Here is an 8,885-nt window from a genome sequence, read left to right as displayed (position 1 = left end):
CAGAATTTATTAAACATTATTTGCTGGGATTTATCCTATAGCTTTTTTCTTTTTTTGCATGGATGTCTACACGAGTATTAGAAGCAGGTTTTTATACAGGAATATCAAAATGGTATTTTAAGTTCAGTTGCACTTCAAGAAGAAGTGTTTTATGTATTACGTACTCCTTTTAGGTTTCGACATTTCAGGTATGTGCACATTTCATTACAGAACCTCACTTAATCTTTTTAATCTGCCCTTTAAACTTTTCTGATCAGTGTATTTACTTAATGGCCTCTTCCTTTCACTTTACCTAGTCTACCTACGTTTGAGAGCAAGTTTCAAAGCTCTGCAGAGCAGATTCCATTTTGGAAGTGATTACATTATGTGAGATCTCCTTATGGGGAATCCTACTTGTTAACTGCCAAAGCACTGAAAATCATGGCCCAAAAGTTGACAGAAAATCTTAACTATCTCAGTTTTGAAGGATTTCTTTTTATTCGTATGCTCAATTAAAGCTAATGGAAGCAGTAATAGAACAATCAAATGGAATATTGCATTTGACAAGTCTGTAGCACAGACCTTTTAAACATGTTAATACAGAAAGATGTCACTTGGAGACAAAGATGTGCTTAATCCTAGCAATAGTCGTTTCTTTTCTTTTTTTCCCCATTTTATTGGGGGCTCATACAATTCTTATCATTCCAACCATCCCTTCATTGTTTCAAGCGCATATGTACATTTGTTGCCATTATCATTCTCAAAACATTTACCTTCCACTTGAGCCCTTAATATATGCTGCTCATTCCCCCCTCCCTCCTCACTCCCCCTACCTCATGAACCCTTCATCATTCATAAATTATTATTATTTTGTCATATATTACACTGTCTGATGTCTCCCCCCACCTTTTTCTCTGCTGTCCATCCCACAGGGAGGAGTTTATGCATAGATTTTTGTAATGAGATCTCCCTTTCTACCCCACATTCTCTCTACCCTCCAGGCATCACCACTCTCACCACTGGTCCTGAAGGAGTCATCTGTCCTGGATTCCCTGTGTTTCCAGTTGCTATCTGTACCTATAGTATTTTCAAAAACTTCATATGCATGTGAAAAGTGGAGAATGAATATCAGAAAAGTGTAAGATTTGAATTCTGATATTGGTGAAGAATATTGAAAATAGCATGGACTGCCAGAAGAACAAAGAAATCTGTACAGAAGGAAGTTATACCAGAACGCTATTTAAAAACAGGCATGGAGACTGTCTCCTGTACTTTGGTCATGTCATCAGGAGAGAGCTGGTCCTAGAAAAGGACAACTTGCTTGGTAAAGTAGAATCGGTGACAAACAGGAAGACACTAGATGAGATGGCTTACACAATGGCTGCCGAAATGAGCTCTCAAGTTACAACTATTGAGACAACACAGGGCCAGGCAGGATTTCTTTGTTACACAGAGTTGCTATGAGTCAGAAGCAACTTGACCGAACTAAACAGCGAGAGCAAAAACATTTATATAAATTTATATAACCTTATATGCTCCTTAAACTTTCATTAAACATTTTGAATGATGGAACATGAAATTGTCTCCTTGACAGTGAAACTAGATTTTTTTTCAATGTTAAAAAATGTGCTACTGATTTTGAATTAAATGTTTATTCTCTGTAGAGCAAGTGATTATATTACTCCCTACCAAAACAAAACAAAATGAAACTAAACCAACAAGTATAAACTCTGCCATCAAGTCAATACTGACTCACAGTGACCAGGACAGAAAAGAGCTTCCCTGTACTTTTCATGGCTGTAATCTTCACAGAACCTGTCTCTTCTTTGTCGCATAAAGTGGCTGGTGAGTTAGAACCTCTGACTTCTTGATTAGTAAACAAGACCTAGTTATTGGACCACCGATGTTCCTCGTATTATGCCCTACCTTCTCAAAAAAGGAGAGAATTATTAATCAACAATCCTTCTGAGACCGACTTTCTTTAATGAGAATTGAATAAAATTAAATATTACTTTAAACCAACAAGGAGCTCTTGTGGCATAGAGGTTTCGAATCGGGCTGATAATGGCAAGAACAGCAGTTCCAAACCACCAGCTGCTCCAAGGGAGAGAGATGAGGATTACTACCATCGTGGAGTTCGAGTCTCAGAAAACTCAGAGGGGCAGTTCTACCTGTCTTACAGGGTCAGTGTGATTCAGCATTGACTCCACGGGAGTGAGCTTGGATTTTTTGTTTGTTCGGCCACTAGTGATCTTTTTAAAAAACACTCTTTCTATAATTTTAATAACTCCTAAACTATTTTATTTAAAATTCAGTATATTTTTACTCTTACTCAATCACTAGTTCCAGATCTTTCAGACTTGTTCAAACATTTTTGAAAGCCCTTTAACATAAAATTTATACAATCACATTTTTAACAATTTTTATATGTAAAGAAAGGTATGACTATGTCTGAGACCAAAACCTGAGAATTATACAAATGACGCAGGTAAAAAATATCTGGAATATTGGTGATTGTGAGTTTTTGAAAATTTAAAGGGATCTAGGGAGGTAACAGTGCAGAAGGAGTAGAGATTAGGGATAAAGATAGAAGTGAGATGTATCTTCAAATGGCTAAATTCTAATTAAGAATGAGATATTGCACAATTGATTCTAAAGCAAGACAATGGATGCCGCTTTCAGAAAACAGTGGAAATGGTGAACAATCTACAGTTTTAAATCGTGTAGAGAATTCTTTGAGGCTATTACATTCAAAGGCGTATTTGATTTTATTAACTAAATGAATGCTAGCAACATAAAATACTTTTGACTTGAGGGTGGGATGCTCAAATGTGACTGTAAAGAGCACATGGTATTGAAAAAGTAAAAACATGTGTAAGGATTATGTTTTAAAGCAATTTCTAAGTAAAATGAAAGGTTGTTGATTGACTGGGTGATTCGGAGTTTCTGGATCATGACGTGAACCTAGTTTATTAGAACTCTTAGCAGAAGGAAACAGATTTGAATTATGATGATGATGGGATAGAAATTCCCAAGGTAGAAATCATTGCAGCTACTTTCAGAATTGCTCAATGATTACCTGTTGTCTACTTTTATTCTGAAATACCTTTAAAACTATCATTTAACGTTTACATAACATTTCACATTTTCCAAAGTGCCTTCCTGGCCTTCAAAATATTTTGATCCTCAAAACAACCCTATAAGAAAGAGGAATCATTATCTTGTCTTTTCAAACAAGGAAATTCATCGCCTGAGAATAGTGCTTTACTTTTCCAAGCTATTGGCGTTGCTCAAGGTAGAACTCCATGCACTGAATCAATCCCTTTTCCACTAAAACTTGTCGAATTCGGGAGCATTCACCTTCAGAATGTATGAGTAGGACTTGACTTTTAGACCCTGATAACTCATGTATGTTTAAATGCAAAATATCAGATAGTCTATCACCTCTGCAATCCCTGAGGCTATGAAGCGTTTCAAAAGCAATCACTGGCCACTCACTTCACACTATTTTTTATTCATTATTCCCCGTTACAGACCTGTTCCCTGAGTTAGTGAAGTAATCTTCATTTTTTGTAGCAGAAATAAGCAGAATTGGTTACTTGTGCAAGTTCAGAAAACAGGTCACAGGAACAGAGCTGATACTAGAATTTTAAAATCTCAATTCGTTATCCAGCTGCTTTTACTGAGTACCTGGCTCTTTACAAAATGAGCTCTATGAGGTTTCTGGTTTATGTATGGTGAATATCTAAATATACAAGGGCAAGTAAAAAAGTATTATTATAATATCATACCCCACCTATTATCATGAAGTTGGTGCTGAGACCCCATAAGACTGCCCCTGTGGGTTTCGACCCTGCAACTTTCCAGGTGAGCAGACGGCTCACTTTTCACCTGCAGAAGAACTGGGAGGTTCAGACGGTGGGGCTCATGGTTAGCAGCCCAACGTGTAACCCCCTATGCCCCCAGAGGTCTCAACAAAATAATAGATGTTTCATTAAGGAAAAATAGCAAAATGTGAAGATATTTTTCTCAACATATATTCCATCCAGGTCTGCACACTTTTGAAGGCAGTTTGCCCAACTCTCTTAACTTGTCCCAGAATTTTGCTCTATTAAACCATGGAAAAGTGGCATTTCTTTTGCATCTTCAAAGGAGTCAAATTGTGTTCACTTTCAATGCTCTCTGAGTTTTTGGAAATGGAGATAAACCAGAAGGCCAAGAACAGATATTCGGGTCACTCTGGCGTGGTGTCTCAATGAAACTCTCATAGGACAGCCCTTCCTTAGCCTCAAGAATGATCAGGGGCATCCTCATCACACACACACACACACACACACACACACACACACACACACACTCCTCAGAACAATTTTCCTGACCTTTTCTTCACAAACGCAGTTTTTATTTTCTATTTTGAAAACTTCTTTACAATGTGCCCCTCTGACAGCCCTGTGTCCTTCAAAGAAATATATGAAGAATACCTTTTGAAATCACAAAATTCAGAACCTTCTGAGATGACCTCTGTGCCTTGAATTTCCCTGGCTCAGCATGTCCTCTCAGGTGTGATCGGGCCTCTCTGTCTGATGGAACTCAGATGAAACTTTGACAAGAGAATTACTAAATGACTGTGTCTGCTGCAACCCACTGGTCACAGAATCTGTTTGAGCATGCTGTACTGGGAACAAAACCATACATAGATGTGCTCTAACCCTGGCAGTTCTAGCTTTTAACTTGCCCTCACATGCGTGTACCTGTGTATCCAGACACATTTATCAATATGCATATAAACTTGAACTATGTAATATTGGATTTTTTCCAAGCAGCTGGGAGGATCGAAACTTTACTTTCCCCTCTTACCTACAAGAGTGAAAATAACAAACACAGTCCCTCTTTCATTTTGTTTTTTAAAGAAACACATCCTGTTCTGAGTTAGACTTTGGTGTTCTTGATGCCATATAAGTTATTGTGTGAGCTAGTAATATTGTTATAATTAAGCGGATATGATTTTTTAATATTAGCCAAGCTTTAAGGTGGAGAAAAGTTTATAAATACACAAAGCTTACAGAAATAAAAGCTAATTATAGCTCAGATATCAAGTATTACTTCAAAATATAAATAACTTCGGTTCTTATTGTCTTGGACCTTATGAAACCTGGGAAAAATAGTGACACCCTATAAGTATCCAGTATCCATGAAGCAATAATAAAATATTATTCAGATATATCTACCAATTGTGAAATTAACTTTATGGATGATCTTGAATGTGTACTATATCAAATCTGGAGAAAAGCATAAAACATATAAGACTACAGTTATAGGGTACATGAAATTTTATTGGATTGGTGGTAAATATTTGTGCTTCAGTAGTTTTTACTATTTTATAGACTACTTACAATGGAAATGTTTACTAAATACATGGACACTGTATTAATAAGTTTTAAAGCACAATGATTATAAATTTAGTAGCATGAAACATTTGAAAAGCAGCTCCTCTGAAAATAGTTAATTAATTGAATACTTTCTCATTCAAAAATTATCTTCCATGAATAGTGTTCTGTCTACTCAGAGACAGCATTTATAAGGCAAAAGAATAATGAAAGGCTCTTGTACGCAAATGAATGCTTAAAAAGTAGTTTTGCTTATGATAATAATCATGTTTTAAAATACATGGATGTGAAAATTAAATATTGAATATGAAGCACTTATTCCTGTTACAGTCGAATGTCTACATCCATGACTTTTTTTTCCACCTGAAATTTGTATCTAAGTATTTTCATTCTTAGTTCTTATCATTTCTGTAAATGAGTTCCTACCTTGGTGCTACTGGTTCATGTCATTTCAAGAATATATTTAATCTTTCTTTTAACTGTTCATATCGTTGATTTAAAATCATGAGGACATGCTTGCTACCCTATAAATGAAGTATTAATTCCAGAAGACAACATTACCTATGCAAAAGCGAGTAGTGTTACACAAGGAAGACCTGTATCCACAAAGGCACCATTGTTTAAATCTAAAGAAGAGTAAAAAATAAAAAAAGGAAATAGTAAATTTTAACGTTGGTAAAGTGGGACACTAGTGGGACACCATTGATAAAACTCATAACCTGGTGAATTAGCCACATGGCTGCCGAAAACCGTATCCCCTAGCTCGTCGTGCATTCTTTCCAAAACTCATGACTTTTTAAAAATGCAGCAGAACGAGGGAAAATTATTAAAAATCGGGACGTCTAGTCACCAACTATCACCCTACTCTAACTTTCAAAACTGGTGTCACTCTTATCACTTCTATTTCTGATTTAATAGCCCCCAAAATTGTGATCCACAGTGTCTCCAAAGGAAATTCTCTCTGAGTAATGGAGGTTAGCTTGAAACATGAGTCTCTAGTTAATTTAAAAAATGTATTCAAATATATTAATAATTTTAAATTATTAATAAGGTGGATAATTTTCATCACTGATGCAGGAAACTTTGATCATGGTGTTTTATTGATAGGATGATGAAACAGCCACATGAAACTACTTTGTGCTAGGTACTATGTGCATATTTTCTCATATGAGACCTATGACGTGGGGATTATGGTGAACATATTCCCATTGACAAAGAGCCTCTGAGAAACTAAGTATATACCAATCTATTATAACACAGTCAGAGTTAGATTGATCCAATAATGTGCTGTCAGGTGCCATACCATGAGTTCAAACACAAACTAAAACCAAGCTCACTACAATCAAGTCAATTCTGACACATAAGGATCCATGGTAGGGTTTTTAAGGATGCAAACCTTTACAGGAGCAGAAGACATCTATGTTTCTTCTTCCTTCCAACTACTGACCTTGCAATTAGCAATCCAATGCTTATAAGACATCATTGCCCAAGGGAGGCTACATACAACAAATCAAATAACTGAGGCTTATCTTGTAGTCAGTCCTTCAATCCATCTCATGGAGGGCCTTCGAGTTCTGTTTTTTGTTTTTAATACTTTTTTTCTATGTAATTTTGTTTATTTTAAAAATAATTTTATTGGGACTCATACACCTCTTATCACAATCCATATATACATCAATTGTGTAAAGCACACTTATACACTCATTGCCCTCATCATTCTCAAAATTCACTTGCCACTTGGGTTCCTGGATCAGCTCCTCATTTTCCTTTTTCCCCTTCCCCATCCTCCCACTCTCCACTCCCTCATGAACCCTTAATAATTTATAAATTATTATTTTATCTTATCTTACACTTCCCAGCGTCTCCCTTCACCTCTTATCTGTTGCCCATTCCCCAGAGAGGAGGTTATATGTAGATCCTTGTGATCGGTTCCCCCTTTCTAGCCCCCATCCTTGCTGGTCTCACCACTCACACCGCTGGTCCTGAGGGGTTCATTTGTCCTGGATTCCCTGTGTTTGCAGTTCCCATCTGTACCACTGTGCATCCTCGGGTCTAACCAGGTTTGCAAGGTAGAATTGGGATCATGATAGTTGGTGGGAGGAAGGGTTTGAAAACTAGAGGAAGGTTGTGAGTTTCATTATTGCTACACTGAACCCTGAGTGACTCATCATCTTCCCACTACTCATCTGCAAGGGATGTCCACTTGTCTATAGATAGATATTGGTTCCCCATCATATGCTGCTCTCATTCACGATGATATGCTCTCCCCACCCCCGCATTTAGTGCTTGAAACCTGGCCCCCTCAGTCCTTCATGATCACACATGTTGGTGTGCTGCTTCCATGTGGGCTTTGGAGCGCAGGTGACTGATTGCGTTTTATTTGTTGCTTGCACCAGGTATATGTCCAGTAGAGGGATGACTGGGTCATAAGGTAGATCACTTTCCATTTTCTTTGAGTATCTCCAGATTGCTTTCCACAGTGTCTGTACAAATCTACATGACCACCAGCAGTGGAGGAGGGCTCCTACTTCACCACAGCCCCTCCAACACTTGTTGCTCTCTGATCTGCTGATTTGGGCTAGTCTCAGGGGTTCTAGGTGGTATCTTATGGTTGTTTTGATTTGCATTTCTCTTATGGCTAATGACTGGGAACACTTTCTCATATGCTTATTGGCCATATGGGTCTCCTCCTAGTAAAGTTCTTTTCCGTTCTTTTGCCCACTTCCTTAGGGGGTAAACTGTTTTCCTTTTTTTTGCAGGTCATGATGGTATTATAGATTTTAGTAATGAACCCTTTGTCCGATGTGACATTACTAAAAATCCTGTCCCAGTTTGTTAGTTGTCTTGTCAACCTCTTGGTGAAGTCTTTCGAGGTGCACAGGTGCTTTATTCTTATTAAATCCCATTTGTTGATTTGTGTGTACCCTTCCCTATTGCAGTGAGCCTATGAGTTCCCTGGGCCAGTGCTCTGAGGTTAGTCCCAATTCCCTCCTTGATGGTCCTGATGGCTTGGTGTTTAACTTCTAGGTCTATGATCCACCTTGAGTTTATTCTTGTGCATGGGGTTAGGTAAACGTCTTGTTTCCTCTTTCTACATGTGGATATGCATTGTTTCCAGCACCACTTGTTAAAAAGGGCATCTGCTTCCCACTTAATGGGTTTGGGACCCTTGTTGAAGATCAGTTGGCTATATGCTGGTGGTTTTATTCTTGGGCTTTCTATTCTTTTCCGCTGGTCTGAGTGCCTGCCGTTGTGCCAGTATCATGCAGTTTTGACCACTGTAACTGTGTAGGCCTTAAATTCAGGTAAGGCGAGTCCTCCAACTGTGCCCTTCTTCCTGAGGAGTTCTCTGCTAATTCAGGGCTTCTTCCCTTTCCATATGAAATTGATGATCAATTTTTCCAATTCTTTGAAGAAGGTTGATGGTATTTGAATTGGTATAACATTGAACTTGTAAAGTGCTTTAGGTTGGATTGTCATCTTTACTATGATAAGCCTTCCAATCCATGAGCAGGGGAT

This window comes from Tenrec ecaudatus, chromosome 3, assembly GCF_050624435.1.
Source record: "Tenrec ecaudatus isolate mTenEca1 chromosome 3, mTenEca1.hap1, whole genome shotgun sequence".
Lineage (NCBI taxonomy): Eukaryota > Metazoa > Chordata > Mammalia > Afrosoricida > Tenrecidae > Tenrec > Tenrec ecaudatus.
The sequence above is the reverse complement of the archived record's forward strand: the minus strand, read 5'-3'. Positions refer to the sequence as shown.